Genomic DNA, 23061 nt, shown 5'->3' with positions numbered 1-23061 from the left:
CATAGTGCAATGCTCCGGAAGTCTACGCTAGCCTTGTACTGTGGACGCGGTCCGCCGACTAGAGCACCTAGAGCATTTTATTGTGTGGACACACACAATCGGCTGTATACAACCGATTTCAAGAAAACCGGCTTCTATAAATTCGAACTAATTTCGTAGTGTAGACGTACCCTTAGATTACTATTATTTATATATGTTATGCTTACTTCATCCCAGCATCTCAAGGCATTTTCCAAACATTAATTAAACCTCACAAACTGAGCTGGGCAAATAGCTGATTTTTCTGTTCACTGGCTGTTCTGAAAAATTAAATATATATATATATATCAGTTTGGGTGAACTAAAACTGAAATTTTTCAAAATTCTCACTGAATCAAAAAAAGTCAGAAAAAATGCATTATGTGTATTTTTAATAAAAGCAAAGGAAGTGAAGGACTTGAGTCACAAAACACGGTGGGAGAAAGAAGAGGTGGTGCCCTTATAACCTGTAGCCCAGTGGTTAGGGCACTCAACTGGGATATGGGAGAGACAGGTTTGAATACCCGCTCTGAAGCAGAGACTTGAACCCAAGTAAGTACCTTAATCAGCAGGCTGTCAGCTATTCTGCAATGGGTCTCAGTCTCTCTTATTGAAGTTGTCCCACTTACTACAAAATATATGAATACACTTTGGGCCAGAGACAGAAAATGACTCTATAGCCTGGTGGCTAGGGCACTCACCTGGAGTTGGTAGGGGGACACATGCCCTAACCACTGGACAAGAAGTTGTAAGGAAGGCGGCACCTTCTCCTTCTGTGGTGTGTGAACCCTAGCTGGAAAAATCTAAATAAGACATTTCCTTAATGTTAAAATGGTATGTCTAAACATTCCAACTTTTTTCCAAACTGAAACAATTTGCCGAAATCAACACCAATTCCCAAAATGTTTTGTTTGACCTCAGTATGCATTTTTCAGTAAAAAAAAGTTTCAGACAAAAACTTGCACCCATTTCTTCTCAGAACAGTGCTATCCAACAGAGAAATGGGCAAACTGAGGCAGAGAGAGATTAAGCAACCTATTGCCACATCACATAGTAAAAAACTACACCATTTGCTAAAAAAACTCCCTGACAAAGCACAGGAACAAATCTGTACAGACACATGCCTAGAACCCCGACCAGGGGTATTCTATTTGCTACCCAAGATCCATAAACCTGGATATCCTGGACGCCCCATCATCTCAGGCATTGGCACCCTAACATCAGGCTTGTCTGGTTATGTAGACTCTCTCCTCAGACCCTACGCTACCAGCACTCCCAGCTATCTTCGAGACACCACTGACTTCCTGAGGAAACTACAATCCATCGGTGATCTTCCAGAAAACACCATCCTGGCCACTATGGACGTAGAAGCCCTCTACACCAATATTCCACACAAAGATGGACTACAAGCTATCAGGAACAGTATCCCTGATAATGTCACAGCTAACCTGGTGGCTGAACTTTGTGATTTTGTCCTCACCCACAACTATTTCACATTTGGGGACAATATATACCTTCAAGTCAGCGGCACTGCTATGGGTACCCGCATGGCCCCACAATATGCCAACATTTTTATGGCTGACTTAGAACAACGCTTCCTTAGCTCTCGTCCCCTAACGCCCCTACTCTACTTGCGCTACATTGATGACATCTTCATCATCTGGACCCATGGAAAAGAAGCCCTTGAGGAATTTCACCATGATTTCAATAATTTCCATCCCACCATCAACCTCAGCCTAGATCAATCCACACAAGCGGTCCATTTCCTGGACACTACTGTGCTAATAAGCGATGGTCACATAAATACCACCCTATATCGGAAACCTACTGACCGCTACACTTACCTACATGCCTCCAGCTTCCATCCAGGACACACCACACGATCCATTGTCTACAGCCAAGCTCTAAGATATAACCGCATTTGCTCCAATCCCTCGGATAGAGACAAGCACCTACAAGATCTCTATCAAGCATTCTTAAAACTACAATACCCACCTGCTGAAGTGAAAAAACAGATTGACAGAGCCAGACGAGTACCCAGAAGTCACCTCCTACAAGACAGGCCCAACAAAGAAAATAACAGAACACCACTAGCTGTCACCTTCAGCCCCCAACTAAAACCTCTCCAGCGCATCATCAGAGATCTACAACCTATCCTGAAAGATGATCCTTTACTCTCACAGATCTTGGGAGACAGACCTGTCCTCGCTTACAGACAACCCCCGAATCTAAAGCAAATACTCACCAGCAACCACACATCACTGAACAAAACCACTAACCCAGGAACCTATCCTTGTAACAAACCCCGATGCCAACTCTGTCCACATATCTATTCCAGTGACATCATCATAGGACCTAATCACATCAGCCATACCATCAGGGGCTCGTTCACCTGCACATCTACCAATGTGATATATGCCATCATGTGCCAGCAATGCCCCTCTGCCATGTACATTGGCCAAACCGGACAGTCTCTACGCAAAAGAATTAATGGACACAAATCTGACATCAGGAATCAAAATACTCAAAAACCAGTGGGAGAACACTTTAACCTGTCTGGTCATTCAGTGACAGACCTGCGGGTGGCTATATTACAACAGAAAAACTTCAAAAACAGACTCCAACGAGAAACTGCTGAGCTAGAATTGATATGCAAACTAGACACAATCAACTCCGGTTTGAATAAAGACTGGGAATGGCTGAGCCATTACAAACATTGAATCTATCTCCCCTTGTAAGTATTCTCACACTTGTTATCTAACTGTCTGTACTGAGCTAGCTTGATTATCACTTCAAAAGTTTGTTTTCTCTTAATTAATTGGCCTCTCAGAGGTGGTAAGACAACTCCCACCTGTTTATGCTCTCTGTCTGTGTGTATATATATCTCCTCAATATATGTTCCATTCTATATGCATCCGAAGAAGTGGGCTGTAGTCCACGAAAGCTTATGCTCTAATAAATTTGTTAGTCTCTAAGGTGCCACAAATCCTCCTGTTCTTCTTTTTGCGGATACAGACTAACACGGCTGCTACTCTGAAACATCACATAGTAAGAGTCAGTGGAGATGGAAACAGAATCCAGGAGCACCAATGATCCTCAGGGTCATGCTATTTCACAATCTCTTGACACTACCGTGTGCACAGTTTGGCAAGGAAGCAAAATTGTCAGAGAAGCAGCAGATTTTAAAATATTAAATAAAGTAATTAGAGGACTGCCTTGAATATTTCCTGTTTAAGTGTTTTAATTTCATGCTATCCTGGAGTACTTTCTTGCTGGTGGTATGTGATCATGGGTGTTTTTGTTTTTTAGAATTGGTATATATTTTATGCTTGCAGTCTCAAGCATCAGAGTATTTTATTTTATCTCCTTTATCTCTTTTTCTGGATTTACACAACTGTTTAAATCTTTTTAGCAGTATTGAGCCATGTCTAATTATTCCTTGCTCACTGGTACATGTCTAATAACTAGTATGGTTAAATGTCAAGACAGAATGGTTAGTATGCACACAGTATGAAGATGAAGGCGGGCCATCTTGAGGTAATATAGTGTTTAGTTAAAATTCATTTTGTCTACAGATAGATAAAACAACTGCCAGATTTAACAATCTGCAACTTGCTGTTTTGTCTTCTTATCCAATGGCTGTCGGCAACATCATCCCAAAACTGAGCCCTCTGGCAATTCAAATGAGTGCAAAATAAAATATGAAGATGAGATTTGCCTTTCATTGAAAAATCAATGTAAAAAGTCATGATTTTTCTAAGAAACTAACATATAAAAAGGGAAAATAGAAATGTATTATACAAAGTTTCTAAAATTACCCACCATTTTAAATACTGCCTTGATGAAACTTGAATGGAGATACTTTGCCCTTGAGAGATTGATAAATTAATTTATTTAAAGGACAAAGACAAAACCAAGGGCCAGATTTTCAGATGTGTAAGTAGATACCACTACTCCAGTTAAAGTTAATGTGTGTTGCTGGTGATCAGCAACTCTGAAATCTGGCCCCAAATGCCACCACATACTTAACATATCTTCTTAAAGAAGAATTACCAGCATTAGGAAGTACTGCCTATCATCAACAGGAACTTTCCAAAAGCAACTTTCAAGTTTAAATTTATCACTGGTACATTTTTAGCAGATTTTTTTTTAACAGTAGTGGAAAACTTTGAAATTTCCCTTTTGTCAGGTTGGTAAATAAGGATAGAAACAAAAAATAGAAAACTATAACATACACACCACAGTTCCTGACATAAGATGCTCAGCCATGTAATCTCCATACCGTAGGAGGTCTGCAGAAACGAACAAGAAAGCATGCTAGGAAGTGAGCAAGAGCAAATACAACTAGAACAAACAGTTCATAATCTCCAGCAGGGAAATTACAATGAATGAGGATGTGAAAGATTATTACTTTGATATTTTAATGGCATCAATTACACACGTAACCTGCTGGGCTAAGATTTGGCCTATAAAACATACCTCCTGCACTAAATAGAAGAAAGAAACGTAGATAACTTCAAGGACATTGACGTGTTTTAATCGGAATCAGTGCATGAAGAAAATACCACTCCCTACAAAACTGCTGCACCATGCAGGATTTTCTTTACCTTGCTTCCAAAAAGTGGAAGAGAGAATCTGAATGAAAAAAATCAATCACAGAGAAAGTTACTGAACTGACATACTGGTGTGTTTCAGTGTTTTCTTTGGCAAATAAATGAAAAAAAAAATACATACTGGTAGCATCAGAATCTGTTTAAACTTTAAGTGGCTCAATGAGGTAATGGAACAGGAAGGGCTAATGCTTCAGACATTAGCTACAGCCAAGGTTTTATCCTCACTTGACACTTCCAGTAGGTTTTGGCAGATACTGCTACACAGGGACTGTGCCAGTTTCACCTCTACAATAGTAACAGTGCCAAAGTCCCAAAGAGCTATATCCTCAGTGGGAGTAAATTGATGTGATTTGATTGAAACATCAATATAGCTACACCATTTCGCACCAGTTGAGGATCTGGACCAAGGAGCTAGGAATTTTCAGTTAATTTCATTTGGAATCACCTCTGCATCTAGAAGAAAGTGCCTAAGCCCTTGGAGAGACAAAAGTGCAGTACCAATAGTGCATAATGTTGTCATATATTAGACAACAGGGGTAAAACAGAATGTATGATTGCATTCATTACTAAATTCTGAGATATTTCAGATTAAAGCTACTGAATACAGAACATTTGCCTCTGTCTTCATGAACAATGTCAGCTTCTAGACTACTGGCTGGTCACCTCCTCCCCATGCAGTGCTGTCCAGTGCCTCTATGGAGAAAGAAGTGGTTCAGGACTATTTAGAAAAGCTGGACAAGCACAAGTCCATGGGGCCGGATGTGCAGCATCCGAGGGTGCTAAAGGAGTTGGTGGATGTGATTGCACAGCCATTGGCCATTATCTTTGGAAACCCATGGCAATCGGGGGAGGTCCCGAATGACTGGAAAAAGGCTAATGTAGTGCCCATCTTTAAAAAAGGGAAGGAGGAGGATCTGGGGAACTACAGACCAGTCAGCTTCACCTCAGTCCCTGGAAAAATCACGGAGCAGGTCCTCAAGGAATCAATTCTGAAGCACTTAGAGGAGAGGAAAGTGATCAGGAACAGTCCACATGGCTTCACCAAGGGCAAGTCATGCCTGACTAACCTAATTGCCTTCTATGAGGAGATAACTGTGCCCTTGTTGCCAAGAAGGCTAATGGCATTTTGGGCTGTATAAGTAGGGGCATTGCCAGCAGATGGAGGGACATGATCATTCCCCTCTATTTGATATTGGTGAGGCCTCATCTGGAGTACTGTGTCCAGTTTTGGGACTCACACCACATGAAGGATGTGGAAAAATTGGAGAGAGTCCAACTGGGATTGTTTAGTCTGCAGAAGCGAAGAATGAGGGGAAATTTGATAACTTCTTTCAACTACCTGAAAGGGGAGTCCAAAGAGGATGGATCTAGACTGTTCTCAGTAGTACCAGATGACAGAACAAGGAGTAATGGTCTCAAGTTGCAGTGGGGGAGGTTTAGGTTGGATATTAGGGGGGGAAAATTCACTAGGAGGGTAGTGAAGCACTGGAATGGGTTACCTAGGGAGGTGGTGGAGTCTCCTTCCTTGGAGGTTTTTAAGGTCAGGCTTGACAAAGCCCTGGCTGGGATGATTTAGTTGGAGATTGGTCCTGCTTTGAGCAGGGGGTTGAACTAGATGACTTCCTGAGGTCCCTTCCAACCCTGATATTCTATGATTCTCTGATTTCCCAATTAGGAGAGAAATAGTAATTTGGACATATTGGGTAAAACTTTCAAAAGCACCTAAGTCCCATCTTCAAAAATGAATTAGGGTGAGATTTTTAAAATATATTTAATAGACACCTAAAGATGAAGAGTTTCAGAGTAGCAGCCGTGTTAGTCTGTATCTGAAGAAGTGGGCTGTAGTCCATGAAAGCTTATGCTCTAATAAATTTGTTAGTCTCTAAGGTGCCACAAGTACTCCTGTTCTTTCTAAAGATGAAGACAGATCCTTAGCAAGATTTTCTAATATACCTAAAATCAATAGGAATTAGCTGCCTAGGTGCTTGAGAAAATCCTAAGTGCCTATCTTCATCTTTAAGCACCTAAATACCTCTCAAATCTTGCCTTAGGCACTTTAGGAGCCTATATCTCACTGAAAGTCAATTTGAGGCTATGTCTACATACCTGCAGCTACACCACTGTAGCGTAGACACTTGCTACAGAGACTGAAGGGAATTTTTCACACCTTTGAGCAACATAGCTAGGTTGACTTAAGTTTTTGGTGTAGCCCAGGACTGAGTATCACAAGAGTTCAAAGCCCCAGGCACTGGGAAATGTTGGGAGTTTGGGGAGCATCTGGGCTTGGTAGGACCTAAGGGGACCGTTTTTTCTAATTTTTAGGCAGCATTTGATCTAGAAGAGTATTTTTTCTCAGTTTCAGTGAAGATTTTTATAATATACCAACACCTAAGAGGGAGCCATATCTGATGGATCTGAACAAACATAAGGATCAATCTATCAGAGGGGAATAAAAAATGGCACTTACCTATCAGACTTGAAAAACGTTTATTTAGCAATTGATTAAGGGCTCAAGTGACAGCATCCTGAACAATAACTACCTGACTGAACATACAAATCAGGTACCTTAGAGGTCTAAATGCTATCCCCAATATCATCTAGCTGGCTGTTAACACACACACACACACACACACACACACAAAGTGATGTCCACAGCAGGTGCCTAAATGCTAGAGCAATCTTTTCCATTAATGGAACCTCCCAAACCAAACCAAACCATAATGTAGGGTCACATTTATATTTGGTGTGTGATCACCCTATTAACTACTATAGCCAAGATTCAAAATGAAACCCTCATAAATGCACATGACAGCTCTACCAGGTGAGATAAAGGAGATTTTTCCCTTCAGGCTGAGCTAGTACAAATCTCTGCAGGAATTCTTTCTTCCATGTATGAAAAGAAGATTGGAGATTTTAAAAAATGCTTTGACTATTTTATACATATTTGGTGAGTAAATTAAATATACATGCCTGACAAACATACATGTCAGGTCAAATGACTTGTATTTTATTAAGGATTCTTTAGGTTTGATTTGCATCATCTCTTGCAAACTTATTTTCCTATTTTAAATTTTATTGCAGGTGGGAGAAATACTGTAGCTAAATTCAAACTGGATGTTTAATTGCTAAATTTCTATTAAAGAAATAGAACTCTTGACAATATAAATTATTTCCTTGCATCACTGTTATGAAACAGATGATATCCTATAGAAAAGACAAGAGAACACAGCAGAGTTGTGGTTAGGAGTTACAATAGGTATACATATTTTATAGGTGTTATATCAATGATTTTTTAAATCAGTTTATCCCTGTCACAGGGTGCGTCACTTTCTGCCAGTCCAGTGCCTCCTCCTAGTCACTCTGGGGATTAGCTTGAGGCCAACTCCCTCCCGTCTGCAGTTTGCACTCCGTTACTCTGTCTCTGTTGACCACCTGCAGCCCGTTGCAGCCTCAGGAATTCAGTGTCCTCTTTTTGTCTCAACCCTCTGGCTGTGTCACCATCTGTGTTTCCCCCTTCCGGGGGCAGTTAGTATTGCAATCCACTAGTCAGGCCATTTTCCCAGTGGCTAATGTGGTGGTGGAGAACCCAAACCTGCCCACTACTCCGGGTCCCAGGCCAGGGACCCCGTAGATGGCAGCCACGTGCTGCATCCCCTCCAACTGCTCAGTACATTTCCCTGAGCCACTTCCCCACAGCCCTAGCACCTTCTTTGCCCTTACCTCAGGGCCTCAAAATATCAGTCCTAGCAGTCAGCCAGGAGCTCCCTCTCACTCCCTTGGTCCCTGCCAGCAACTGCTCTGTCTATGGTGCTAGCTTTCATCCACATGCTAGGAACCCAGTCCTCCCTCCTTGAGTTCCAGGCAGTGACTGACTGCTCTACCCTTTTATATGAGCCTGCCAGGTCCAGATTGGTTGCTCCCTGCAACTCCTACCTGATTGGTTGCACCTCACACAGCCTCTCTGGGCCATTCAGAGGATTCACCTCCACTGCTCCCTGCTGAGGTTAACCCTTTCTACTCCTGTTTGGGGCGGACACCCCACCACAATCCCCTTTGGCCCATTTTTACACCAATAGGCCCCATTCAGCAGAGCACTTAAACATGTGGGTAACTTTAAGCATGTGCTTAAGTGCTTTGAAATTAGGCATATGCTTAAGTATTTTGCTGAATTGGAGCTATAGTTCAGTAGTTAAACTAATACAGACAGGTTTCAGGGGTTCTAGCCCACGAAAGCTTATGCCCAAATAAATTGGTTAGTCTCTAAGGTGCCACAAGGACACCTCATCTTTTTTGCTAATACAGACAGTAAGTCAATTTTTAGTAATTTGTATGTCTGTAAAGGTAACAGTGAAACTGCATAGGTTTTAAATTGCAAAGATTTGTAATACTTTTTCTTACTATCCCTCATGTCTCCAATACTCTGGATGTGAAGTGCCACTTACAATGAGCAATCAACATACAGAAATGGAACATACATATTGCTTTTTGTTTTATTGAGAATAAGTAGATTGTACAAATAAGCTTGATTGGTCTATGATGAAAATCTGACCATCTGTAACAACTCATATTGTGAAGCTATTGCATAGTTAATTATTGTGATTAGTGTTACAATTCTGCAATCAGAAATCTGTACCAGATCCAAAGAACACAACAGGATCATACTCCACATATATAGGCTTAGATAAGAACCCCTGCTGAAATTGCCACACTGCACTAGCTGGTTGATCAACCGGAAATGTGGTGAAGCTCTCTCCTCACATTTTGTTACACAGAAGCCAGATGAATGCATGACTTATGATGGAATGGAAAAATACAATCTCCAGAGGCAAAAATATAGAGGGAAAAATGGATCACATGACCAGAGAGCCTATATAAATTAACTTACTAGTCGGGCTCTTCGAAAAATGCTCCAAAGCAGGTAAAATAACTTCAACACAGGGAACAAAATTCACAGTGGCATGTGAGACAAAATACACATTGTTAAGTCAGTATATGCTATCACATTAACTTGTGTTGGCCAGGGGGAAATTTGTGACCAAATGGTTGTACAGCTAACAAAGACAAGATCTGGGCTTTTTTTATTTGATTTTTTCAAGTACCCCTCCACTAAGGAGACTTATAGGTTTTCAGGAAATGTATGCACTTTTGCCATGATGCCTACAGAAGACTTGACAATGATTAGGATGTTGGTGTGCTCAGACCGTTGCCTATCATACTGATAAATATGGTCTTATTGATTCCTTGTATTTGCCTGTGCGTCTGCCTGTATCCATGTGTTGTCTCTTGTACGCTTCTGTTCTGTGTTTGTACAGGGCCTAGAACAATAGAGGCCTGATCCATGACTAGGGCTCCTCGGTGCTACAATACAAATACTAATAAAGTCTTTTTTATTATATTTTGTCTTTGTTGGACATTTATAGCTTTTTTGTTTTTTTTTTCCTTTTGTCGCAGCAGTTTATTGTGTTTGTAGGATTTTTTCCTGAGGAAAGAATGAACCAGATTTGTGGTTTTATGTTTCTGGTGTGCATAACAAAATAAAGATATAAGAGGTCAAATATTAAAACTGGCATCTAAGGACCTGACCCTATTGAAGGAAATGAGGCTATGGGAGTTTGGATAGTGACCTTAAGGAAACTGGAACAGGTCCCAAATGATCTTCTATTTTTATGTTAGAGAAACTTCCTCACCACTGGTTTTCATCACTCCCTTTCCACTAAAACCATGAATTGAGTTTGGAGTGGAAAGGAAGAACTCCATATGATGCTGAGAAAGCCATGATTTCACTAGGATTTTGTAGCTACTGGTTCTAGAGGAAAGGAAGTGATGAAGAACGGTGCTGCATAGAAACCAGAAGCTCTTAGTGAAGCCATGGCTAAATGGGGGATGGAAAGCACACCAGGGTTTCAGTAGAAACTTTTGGTTTCTGTTATTTATTTAAGGAACTGGTAGTGACCTTTATATTTAGGTTCCCCAACTTTTTCCATTATAAAGTATTCTTGTGAGCTTTTCTTTTAGATGCATTAACATTTCCATTGTTTGTAACAGGCCTTTGATATTCAGCTGGGTGAATGCTCTCAAGCTAGGGACGAGCCTTTTCATCCACCTATGAGATTTCATTCCTATTTTGCTGATAGTCTGTTCAAAACTCCCATTTCCCTTTTGTTGCTTATGATCCTCAGGATAATGTTGACAATTATAATTGAGCACAGAAACATTCTAAGGCTGGGCTCATGCTGCCACCAAAGCAGCAGCAGCAGACTTTGTATTGGGAACATCTGGGAGCTTTGGAGCAACTGTACAGGAGTTGGGGAAAGAGGGAGAAAGAGAGCTGGGCTAGGTTCTTCCCCTGCCAGACCTGGCACATGACCCCATTGCCCTCACCCCATTAAGGAGCACCACATGTGGTAGAACCCGGCTGGGCTCCACCCTCCATAAGTCACCCCAGACCCAGCAACTGGCCAAGTGTCCCATTTTCCTCCGCCCTCTAGGAAATTACATTTGTCTGGAGCTCCCCCAGCTCCCAGGCTAAGGATCAAGGAAGCCAGGATGGACTGGACTCTTCCTTCTCCCCCTCCCCCAACCACTCCTGAGATCTTGTACCTAGACTCAAAATCCATCCTCCTCTATGGAATAACAATTTTCTCTTAGTGCCAGCTAGCTTAGTTAGCTCTCCACCTCAAGTGATAAATAAATAAAATAAATAAATAAATTAATGGAGATATCCCATCTCCTAGAACTGGAAGGGACCTTGAAAGGTCATCGAGTCCAGCCCCCTGCCTTCACTAGCAGGACCAAGTACTGATTTTTGCCCCAGATCCCTAAGTGGCCCCCTCAAGGATTGAACTCACAACCCTGGGTTTAGCAGGCCAATGCTCAAACCACTGAGCTATCCCTCCCCCCGCTGATGATAGCCTGTGCTGAAGGTTCAGGGTTCAAACCTTGTTGAGGATGCACTGGGGCAGAGAGGGAGGTAGAAGAGGTTGTTAATGTTGCACATAATGCAATTTATTTTTACCATTTTTTTAAAATCTAGTATATTACATACAAAAATAAATTATATTAAAAATGCTATTTAGGTTGCAAAGTCAAACAGAAGTTGGGAAATGATAGATGTATGATTTAAAGTTTAGGTACACACACACACGCAGATATTTTGGAACCTGGAATAGTGAAAATATGTAATATATATTCATAAAAACTCACTACTCCGGGTTGCAAAATATCTGTGTATCAAACCAGAAACCCAACTCCTCACAAATGAAGTTTTAACACCTCAGTAGTCACAAACAAACAAAGATTTTCATAAACACCTACTCCAGCATACTGTGTTTCTGACTCATCTTTGGTACACAGTCAGTACCTATTGCAATTCACTTCAGAAAGATGAAGATATTCTACATTATAAAAACAAGTCTTTTATGGTACAGACATGGCCATGATCACAAATGTGTTCTGTAAAAATCTACGAACTGATTTTAGAGACACCTAATACCTTAATACACATCCATCTTATGACAGGTTTTGCATTATAAACCAGGCGCCAAATCTGCAACCTGTCTGCCAAGCACAGAAACCATGCCTTTCACAGCTCAAGTGCTTATAAGCACTGATAGTCCTTATGACATATGTTGTTAATGACATAATACTTTGCTTGTCAGTGGGACTGCAAAAGCATAGGTTAGATTGACAAGTACCTAATTTGCCTGCAATACCTTGCATCTTGGAACTGGAGAAACAGAGTCTTAAAAGTACATCAATGTAATGTACTCATTTAGGAGCTGATCCTGGAAGTTATTGGAGTCAATGGGAGATAATGTTGCTCAGCACCAATTTTGGGCTCTAGAGTAATAAGGGATGATGGGCTCTACATAAGTTCATTCAGAGGCTACCCCCAAGTGACAGCAGCCAGGGCCAGTTCTACAAGTGGGTGAGGCTCCTTGTCCAAATCTATCCCACCCCTGGACCAACTCTTGCCCTCCTGTATTTATATCAGTCAGCTTTCTTCTTCATCAGCCTGAGTCTAACAGGGAGGTCATTTTGAGCACAGGCAAGACAATTTACCTGCTCTTAATTCAGATGCCTGCCTGTACCCAGACCTGGAACTGACACAGCCTGCAGCAACCCATAGGTGTGACTTCAAGTAAAGTCCTGCTGAGCCCCATGCAGGAGCATGCCCAGCGCAGATAGAATCTTCAAGGAATTTAGTTGTTAAAATCTAAAAAGCCTCTATTGAGCATGGGCGAACTGCTATATTTCAAAGGTTCATAACTTAGCCAAATTTGGGCAGATTTTTATGTGGCCAGCAAAAGATGAAAGCCACCCACCACTGCCAAAGTTTGAGTTCCTGCCCCAAAGCACAAGGGTGCTAGAGCTCTTTAAAGAAAAGGTCACCAGAATTTAACATGAGCACAACAAACATTTTTGCCTAATCTTATTCTCAGAAACAGCTGAAATTTTCCAAAAAAAAAAAAAAAAAAAAAATCAGCCCGAGGCAGACATCAGCATGAAAAATTTTAGCCTGATGGTAAAAGTTTTGCAAAGTAACAGGAAGAGTAAACTGTTCTAAAAAAAATAATGTACTTTTTAAGGAAAAAATGATTCAGGTTCTAACTCAAAGTAGATGCAAGAGCTCTGGCCTTCATATACTCTGAAGTAGCCAATGTTCTTAAGTAATAACATATTGTGCTGAAATGCTTACAGTGAAGTGAATGAAAGTGGATGCTATTTTAATAGGCTCTCTCACATCACAAAGCGTGGGTGTTCTAGTGGTTAGAGAAGGAGACTAGAAACCAGGTCTCTTGAAATCTCTGCAATGAACTTGCTGTGCAACCTTAAACAAGTCTGTTAGGCTGGGAATTGAAATTCAATGGGAGTAGGGCGCCTAACTCCCCAAGGCTCCTTTGAAAATCCTAGCCGTAGCCTTTCCAGGCCTCAATTTGCCCATAATAGTTCTCTATTTCAAAAGGGTGCTGCAAGACTCTGTGTGTTTGTAAAGCACTTGCAGATCATCATCACTAAATGCAAAACATTACAGAAAATCATTTTTTCCATTGAATATGGAAAATAATTTTCATTTTATAGATTGTATGTCACTTAGTTTCTCTTAAAAGATATTTATCAGAGATTTTTATTCTGAAAGTCAGAAGAAAGATTTAATAGCAGGATATTGGCTAGAACTTTAAAAACAATTAACCAAATACAGACATATAATAAAACTTAAAAATGATAAATATGTATTCCTATTACTGTATATGCTTTTCTATTTCATTAACTGCTTTAAATAGTATTTTTGTTAAAAATTCCATTTTAAAAGCCCATAATAATTTATAAGTCACACTTAACTGACACCTTCACTACTGTGACTGGTTACCAGTTTTATTGTAAATTAGTTCAGAACTTATAGTCCTCACAGAATAGCAATGAATCTAATTCACTTAAGAATTCAACCAAGAAATATATTTCACTGTCTTAAAGTATCTTAATAAACTCAGGGAAATATTGTGTGAAATGACCTGTATGTTTTAGAATCTAACTCTTTTCACACACATACATTTTACTTTTTAGAAAGGTGATGTAAGATGTCTTAGGTTTAGAAGGTCCACAGTACAATCAATTAACCGTGGTGGGAAAATGATGTAACAAAGGAGAATCAGGCCCACATTTATCTGTAAGTCACTTTCGCCTCAGAACTTCAGACTAAAAACAGAAAGAAAGAAAGAAAAAAACACATACACATGAAAGGCATCTCTCATTTCAACTGCAAAAACTACCCTTCTGATCAACAGATTCAGTAATGATCCCCAGCTTTAAGTTAAGAGGTAAACTTATTATCGGTTGTAGATTCTGTAGTTCCTTTAATATTTTCAGCATTTTGATCTTTTATTCTTTTTTTACATAAAAAAGTAATGCATTTTTTCCATTCTGAAAGCCAACTATATTCATCATGATGGGCACATATGAACACCAATTTAAAATTTTGACTTGCCTGTGTAATGAAGTCATGAAGATAATGTTTGTAATCTTACTTTGAACTCTTGGCAAAAAATAAAGTTATTTAAATGGCATTTGACGGTTTTGATGTATACCCCTGATACTTTGATCCCTTCTTACTTTGAAGATGATTCCAAAAGGAAATTTCAGGCATATACTCAGGTAACATTATTTGCATAGGAGATCTAGAACCACCTATTGAAAATTTGTCACTCTAACACAGACAGAGACAAATGTTTTAAACCAATTCATGCTTTCACAGAAAATGATGGCAATCAAAAGTTTTACAGTCCCTCAGGATGCACTGTTATATAATCCATTATGTCTGACAATTCATTAGATTTCCAAAAAAAAATATTTTAAGAAATGAATAGAGGCAATAGTGATACAGAAGCAAACGCTTTAAGTTCTCCATACTAATAACTTCATTTTGAGGTTTTTTGCATACCAACTAAGAACATAGATTTTTATGTTCTCAATTCAAATTTTCCCTTGAGTCTAAATCCAGCAAAAAAAGAGCTTACTTGCATATTTTTGTTGCTTTTTCAAAAGCATCACAGCTCACCAGGCTGTGTCCTTTGAATCTCAAAGACCAGTTCTGAAGAGCTGACAAACATGTATAGCCTTTCAACTGCAACCACAACTTGACAGATTGAAATGCACAAGTTGATTAAATAATTATCAAGGTTTTGATCTATTGGGCCTGACTCTCCAATGCTCTGCACCTTGTTTGGCATTTACACCCAGGCAGAGTGTGTGCAGAGTATGAAAAGCAACCGTGCTTATAATTATATGTATATTGTATATGATTATACAAGGTGCATGGAGCTGATGAAACAAGGCCTATTATATTTGTACACTTGTCGTATGAAAAGTACTTAACATGCTCAACTAAAGTAAAAAAAAAAACATCAATTCAGCTATATAAAGGTATGGAAGCTAAAATCATTGTGGTGAAAAGAGGTACAACTCCTATTGATTTCAATTACTATTTTCCCCTTTGTACCAGCTTAAAGTCAGCCCTGTTTTAAAAGCATTACTCTTTTATATAACAAAATTAAGCCACAACTTCCCCTTGCATTTCCCACATAAGAACCTATGGCCAAAACGTTCAGACCTAAGTGCCCACATTTGCTATGTCAATCCCTATTTAGGCAACTAAATTAGTGGTGACCTGACTTTTCAGAGATGCAAGAGGGACAAAATGCCCACTGAAATCAATTTGGGTGTTTCACAGATGTAAATAAGAGTGAGATCAGAATCAGGCTCACAGTAACAAAAACCGAGCCCACACGCCACCTTCCCTAGCTACTTCCTCTAGGTAGAAAAATAAAACTGAAGCAAATTTGCTTAATTCCTGGAAATGGAAAAAGAGTGAAAAACAAAGAGCAGTGGTATCTGATTTTACTACTGAATTCCATTTCCCCCTGCCCCCCCCCTCCCCCCCGATCTTCAGCTGGTGTGAATCAGTATGGCTGTATTGGAGCAGCTACGCTGTTTAACATCAGCAAAAAATCTGGCTCTCCACTTCTATCTGTGTTCAGACACTTAATGTATTCTTCCCCCTCTACATTTGGCATCTAAGCTAATGCAAGTCTGAATGTAGTTATCACACAGATGAGAAACATCAAGCCATTGATCTCCAGCTCCTTCTAGGGTGAAACACTCAGTAAGCAATGGAAACAAGGAAACAAACCTCAAGTATGACACCCTAGACTGAACACAAGTAAGCAAGGTGTATTTTCCCTGGAGAAAAAAGTCAAGCCAAACTTTTGCATGGAAAGAATCTTTCCAGCAGCACATGGACACAAAATGAAGAAATTTTATTCAGAGTTTGGTTCCCTACATACATAGAACTACAGAACAGAAGTACAGACCCGCTAGTTGGGCCATCATTTCACTTCACTGTCCCTTCACAAAGGCAGTGGCAGTCCTGGTACAGAATAGTGACAGGCATGTCCAGTTACTCTAGTCAGTCAAGATCTGTAAGAAAAGCACAAGCTCCTGTAGACCGTGGTCCATCTGTGTTTGCCCAGGCCCTCTGCAGCACAGATTATTTTGTTATTGTCCTGGCCCCTCCTTGCTATTTAACACCTCTGTGGCAGCTGCTTGGTGCAGCAATAATTAATATCAATACTTTCCTACCTCACAGTCTTGTTGTGAAGATAAATTCAAATTTCTCATTCTAATGCAATGGGGGCCATACAAATAGCTAGAAAGAGCTTTGTGAAAATGGAGTCTATCTCTCATAGATATTTCATTCAAGATTAATTATTGGAACCCATCCTGCATTTGAAGCCACTTTCAAATTAAACCTTCAAACAGTCAGGTGACTCAGTGACTATGCATTATTTCTTAATGTTTACCCTCAATCACTGAAAAAACAATGGCACATATCCTTTGAATAGTTCATAGATAAAACTGAAATTTTCTTATCTACTGATGTGAGCTGATTTTGAAAGCTCTCCATCAGCTCAACCTAATACATAATACAGTCATAGGTTTAGATCAGAAGTTCTCAAAGTGTGGGGCACCCCCCGGGTGGGCATGGATGAATGTCTGGGGGGGCGGGGCACAGTGGACTCAGGTCAGCCCCCAGGGGGGGCATGGAGGGAGCGCCACCCAGCCCCTCCCCACCCCCAGCTCTGCTCCAGTCCCTCAGCAGCCATGTCCCCGGCTCCTGGCCCCGGGGCTGGCTCTACCCCCACTCCTCAGCCTCTGCACAGCTCCGCTCCCAGCCTCGGAGCCCCAACATCATGAAAGTGATTTTGTCTTTTTTTATGGTTACTTGAATTATAAATCCTATGGGTACATTTAAAGTCTGTCAAATTTTGTAGACTAAAATAGGACTGGATCAATAAGTGGTTGCAAAACCTCCAACAACTGCATAGATATTATAGGAAAAGGTAAGTAGGTAAGACCCTTCCTTCTGATACTATACTAAACTAATACAATCTAGTTAAAACAGAGGTCTTCTGTGAGATGCCTAGCACACATTGGGTGCTATAATATAGTAATAATAAATAATTCCTTAACATGGTGCAAGGGAGCATGACAGTGCTGTCCATTGTATGAGATGTTGGGGTAATTAAAAATTGTTACTTTTTAAGAACAGAGATGTAATTCTCAGTTTCTGACCACACCCCAACACGTAAATATATTCTGCTTACTGCAATTATTATAGTTTTAATAAGTTTTAGATACTCCTTTTCTTCCTCTTGTATAAAAGAGACTAATGTTATATTGTGTGTGGTGTTCCACAGCCATATTTCACCTCAGAAGTAGCTGCATTTGAGAGGGGAGTGAAACTATCCCTTTATGAGTTTGTGTATCAGTTTAAGTGTGCTTTGGGAAGAAAAATGTACTTATTATGGAGGCATCAGCAGTGACTCCACATTTAAGATTGCAAATATAAACTAAAAAGTTAAGTCCTTTGACCCAATTCATGCCTGTGCCGGAGCTGAGCTTTCTGCCACTTCAATGCTTTCCCTATAATGGACAAGCCAAGAGCTGCTTCTATACCTGATGCAAGTAAGAAGAACCTGAGAGCTGCTCCAACTTGCACCTACCTATGGGCCTGTTGCACCATCCAGGAATAGACTGTATACAGTAGCCCTTCAGCCACTTCCCCATGCTTCAGGGAACACCTTCAATAAGCCTCCTGTAGTGGGATGATATAGAGCCATTGCATGGTTCTCCACCATGAGGTCCCCCTAGACTGGAGAATTCCCTAAGAGCCAGACCTAGCATAAAGGGGACACAATGTAGTGATGTTTCACACTTTAACAACTGAATTTAGTCTTTGATTTGGCACAATAAACCTTTAGAGGAAAATGAAATTCTTCATGTATGTTTTCACAATAAGAGCTTTACTGACTTTTGCTGGGGTAATGTTTGAAAAATTTCCCTTGTCCTCACATTTGGGTTCCTCCAGTTAAACCAGGGGTTCTCAAACTGGGGGTCAGGACCCGTCAGGGGGTCACGAGATTATTACATGGGGGGTCAACGAGCTGTTAGCCTCCACCTCAAACCCTGCTTTGTCTCCAGCATTTATAATGGTATTAAATATATTTTAAAAGTGTTTTTACTGTGTAAGGGGGGGTCGCACTCAGAGGCTTGATATGTGAATGGGGTCACCAATACAAAAGTTTGAGAACCACTGAGTTAAACCAACACACTCCCCGCAAACTTCAAACACACGTTCTGATAACATCTCAGACACAGGCCACTTTTGAACCTGTAAAATTAAACATATATAAAAAAGTTCTTCTCCTCATTCAGGGTTGACTATTAAGAGGAAATATAAGAAGATGAGGCAGATGTGCTTTCTGTGGGCATATGAACAAAGTGTTCTGAGGACAGTATTGAATCATAGTACAGAGATTTGGATTCTTTACAGCCACTGAAAACTATCATGTAGTTCTGAGTTAGTAACTGTACAGCATCCCTGCATTATGAGCAGCTAAGCCCATTTCATTTCAGTCTTACCTATACTATGAAACATGTAATTGCTTATGCCTTTTGCATATCTTTTCCAATTTAGCAAGGATTTGCATTGTAAACAAATCAATTTGCCACTTTAATTGTTTAGCTCTGAGTGAACTTACAGGGCTCAGAGGGCAGAGAGAAAAATATAATAAATAGTTCTGCATCCAGATTTTATCACAAGAAGCAGAACTAAATAACTTATGAACCCAGTCAGTTCTACTGAGTTATGAACTAGTTCTTCCTCCAGTGTAAATTAAAATTCCTATTGCATACAAAAAGCCTAGTGAACACATTTTATTACTGTTGGAAGGAAGTGCAGAAATAATGGAAATAGGTTTAAAGTAAATACACAGCCTTATGTCTCTCTGGCTGATTGTTTGCTAAACCCAGTAATTTTGTGCCCTACTGTTTGAATGTTGTATTTTGTACTGGTATATTCAAGAGAAGAAGTGGAAGAATATAAGTTGCTGGGATGTGGTGAAATGAGAACTTTGTGATGAGAGCACAATCTACACCAAACACTAAAAAGGAAAAATGTCCAATCAAGTATTTTTTTTTTTTTGCTGTGTTTTGCACTAGGTAACCTCAACCCTATTTCAGGAAGAATTTATATTTTGGTTACTATTTGGAAAAAAATCAGAACTAATAAAGTAAAATAAATGGGAGAACTGAAAAATTAGAGAGTTTAGACAAAGTGGAATCTGGTATTTAATCTACAGTATATCTTAGATGCTTAAAGCTAATTATGACAGGATAGCTGTACAGTAAGCTGGGAGAGCATAGGTTTGACATCATTACCACACTGGAGTGCAGTGACATATGTCCTGGGTGCTTCAGCAAGGCAGCTGTCAAGGAGATAAGCAAGTAAGTACAGCAGTGAAACACAAGAAATGTCATTAATGTAACATGTGAAAGTAACCAGAAGAGTTTTGGAGACATATAATGGGGAGATAAAGTGTGAAATCTTGACCCCGCTAAAGTCAATGGCAAAATTGCAATGAACTTCAATGGGACCAACATTTCACCCAAGATCTATAGGGGAGACAATGACTAACATTTTTAAAACATTATTATTTAACATATGTCAACTCAAATGAAAACTTCACTCTGAAAATAGTAAGATTTGCCTTATTCTGGCACTCATCTCAGACAAAAGCCTAAGCAAATTGATGGGCTTTGCATATGATGAGGCAGAAGGATAACAACTTCTGTTGGTCAGAAATGTGGACCTTTAACTGAGAATACCCTGCTTCTAGAGTTTAAATCTGGGTTTTGGTAGAGTGGCCCCGCTGTTTTAAAAGTGTATAGAAAGAAAAACAATTTTCAAAGGCGGACAGGAATCATCTGGCTCTAGATCAATAGCTCAAAGGCAACACCATGAAGTGCACACAGAAACAAGCCAGGCCAGTCACAGAACACAGGAGTAATATGTTCAGCATGGCAAGCTCTACTAAGTAATTGGGCAGAAAGCACTGAGTGGTCTTCAAAAGTAGCTCATGTAAAACACAATACATTAATGTTATATATGGGACACTTATATACAACTACAACATGATTTTAGATGCACACTGAACACAGAAAACAAGCCAATCTGCAGACTGCTTCACAATAACTAAGCTGACAAAGAAGAATGCATATGAAAGGGAAAAACCAGAACTTTCTGTATGTCCAACCAAAATATACGGGACAAAATGTAGAATACTTTGAAACCAACACTTGTAAATTGAATAAACTTGTTTAGAGGCAAACTTTGTAAAGAAATATAATTTAACAAGATTTTCCTGTATTAAAATGAAAGAAAGTATTTTGTAGAAAACATGACATTGGGATAACACCTAGCATCTTTACCGGTGTAAATCCTCTAATTTCATACTGCTGTTAATGATATCTCTTACATGCTTACATCACTCATGACATGCAAATTGTGTGGTGTTTGTTCATTGCCCCTGTGCTGCTGCACAACTGACACTATGTTATCTTGTGTTTTGACATTCCCCCATTTAGGAAAATATATATGATAGATGGGAAAGCCCATACTGATTACAGAGTCCACACCCATGCAAGTGTAGAATACAATCCTCAGCGAGAGAGCTGTGATAAAGCTTCCCACCACTGAGAATAAGAGAAAGAGAAACTAAAAGAGCTATGAAAGAGGTAACAGAGAACAGAATCCCAATTTCATTAAAAACTTTCACTGAAAGCTGTTTTTAACCTATAAGGCAATGACATACAAGGAGAAACCAATTGCTTCCTCCCTCTTAAGCTATGAAAGAAACCCCAGCACTCTTACCTTATAGGAGATTTTTTGTTTGGTTTTTATCTGTTGTGAGTTTCTGTTGGATTCAAGAGGAGCTGTTAGTACTTTATTAGTAGACACCATCTTTGAGTCATGTGAATGAGGGTCAGCTTGCTGCTAATTTATAGCCTCACAGAGCACCACTTGGTGGCAATAATTCAGCATTGCAGCTTCCCATTGAGGAGAATAGGGAAACTGCTAAGCTACTGGTTTGTTGTTTTTAGTGTAAATATCCTTTCCACCTCTAGTTCAGTCTTTTCTGTCCTCATGGAAGGCTGGCATTGATAGCCTCACTTTCCACTGGTGAGAGGCGGCTAAGGTAGCAAACCATTTTAATGGTTAAACAAATACAAGAAACAACAACTGAAGAGTAGAGAAGAGCAGGGAAAGATAGAAAAGGGCTGGTTTGCTGACACCAAAGGAAGATGAAGATCAGGACACATAAAGCTGGTCCCCAAGGACTAGGTCTTCTCTGAAAGAAAGAAGGCTCTGGAAGGAAAGCGGATGGTCTTATGATCAAATCAATAGCTGGGACTGCCAAAAATCTGGATTAATTTCCTATTTCTTTTACAAACTTCCTATGTAACTTTTGGTAACTCACTTAGATGCCATTTCACAAAAGGTCTTAGGGGCCTAACCAGTGAGTGTCTCAAACCTCCTGTTTGACATACTGACCATTTCCTGCAATATCCTGAATTAACTTTATTGAATTATGTTAATACCATTGGGGTTCATTGTATTAAAAATGCAGTTGTGTAGGTGTTGTTGTGAAATTGTATGTATTTCTATGGGAAGAGTAAATAGGAGAACAGCAGGTGATGATTAGGCAAATTCATTCAGGTTGTTACATCCCACCCCATTGGAAAGGTATGTATATATTAGTTAAAACTGAATTCTCCAGGGACCAACAGATAAAGCAAGGATTTTTTTAGATAAACAGCCTGCGTTTAAACTGGCTCAGGCTCTTCTTCCTCATCCAGCAAATGGACACGCTCTCCGGCCCATGGAAGGACATAATCCTTAGGGTTTGATTGGAAGGACTGGACCTACCAGAATCCACGTTAGGGTTGGGGTTAATTCTGGTAAGCTTATTAACCTGTGTGTAAGAGGGGGGTTGTTTTGCTTTTAATGTTTTTTCTGTAATTCTTTTTACCTTAAGAATAAAGTAGGCTTGCATAGGAAGTCTATGTGATACTTATATAACTGTAGCAATTATATTCATCTCTGAAGAGAATCCAAGTACGTGTCCTTGAGCAACATGTCTGTGTTAGGAAGTCCATAGTGAAGGCAGGAAACTGTGCAGACTGGAATTACCCCCCATCACAAGGAAAAGAGACGTATCTCACCCAAGGGAGGCGACAGGGGAGGTGGATGCCTGAGAGTAGGTGCTTTTGCTGGATCACTGATGGGAAATACAGGTGCATTTGCCCTGAACTGTAACACCCTGCTCAGCTGCCACCTAATCCTGTAGGTGCTTAAAATACCTTAGTGCTTAAATTTTCACTGTAAAAGTTTCTGCCTCTAGGCATGAGCACTACTGCCTTAGGCAGGCATTCAGACACCTCTGTCTTCCTTAAGACCTTGCAGGATTCATAAATTCCAAGGCCTGAAGGAACCATTGTGATCATCTAGTCTGACCTCCTGTATAACACCAGC

General features: G+C 40.0%; 1 long non-coding RNA gene across 1 annotated transcript in view; it reads right to left on the bottom strand.

The window, feature by feature from the left end:
• Positions 1 to 21494, bottom strand: part of LOC122174670 (uncharacterized) — a 539243-nt gene extending 517749 nt beyond the window's left edge. Inside the window, exon 1 of the long non-coding RNA XR_010601346.1 lies at positions 21400 to 21494. This is a non-coding gene — a long non-coding RNA (uncharacterized LOC122174670). The remainder of the gene's footprint in view (positions 1 to 21399) is intronic.
• Between the last annotated feature and the right edge of the window lie 1567 nt (positions 21495 to 23061).

Source organism: Chrysemys picta, chromosome 5, assembly GCF_011386835.1.
Source record: "Chrysemys picta bellii isolate R12L10 chromosome 5, ASM1138683v2, whole genome shotgun sequence".
Taxonomy (NCBI): Eukaryota; Metazoa; Chordata; order Testudines; family Emydidae; genus Chrysemys; species Chrysemys picta.
The sequence above is the reverse complement of the archived record's forward strand: the minus strand, read 5'-3'. Positions and strand labels throughout refer to the sequence as shown.